The sequence below is a fragment of the Pteropus vampyrus genome, unplaced genomic scaffold (assembly GCF_000151845.1).
Source record: "Pteropus vampyrus isolate Shadow unplaced genomic scaffold, Pvam_2.0 Scaffold51, whole genome shotgun sequence".
NCBI classification, from domain to species: domain Eukaryota; kingdom Metazoa; phylum Chordata; class Mammalia; order Chiroptera; family Pteropodidae; genus Pteropus; species Pteropus vampyrus.
This window is the reverse complement of record NW_011888832.1, coordinates 5866378-5866753: the sequence shown is the minus strand read 5'-3', so window position 1 is coordinate 5866753 and position 376 is coordinate 5866378.

Here is a 376-nt window from a genome sequence, read left to right as displayed (position 1 = left end):
GCAGCGGCGGCGGCGGCTGCGCCCCGGCTCCTCCACGCTCCAGCCGGCGCCGGCCCGCCCGCCAGCCTCCCTTGCGCTCCTGTCTTCTTTGTGGTCGCTGGCTCTCCTCCTCCCGATCCGGCTGCTGGGGCTGCACTGCAGAGACACATAATAAAGCCAGGCTTGGCTGGAAATGTAGCCGGGTCCCAGCAGGAGGATGTGAGGAGCGGAGTCCCGGCGGGGGAGCGCTCTGATCCCGTGGGGCGCCCCGCACTGCTCCGGCTCGGATCAGACGGAGAGAGGGCCAACAGCACCGAGCGATGGACAGCGCTGGAAATACAGCTCCGGCCGCCCGCAAAACCCGGACCGCGGCGGCGGCGGCGGCGGCGGCGGCGGG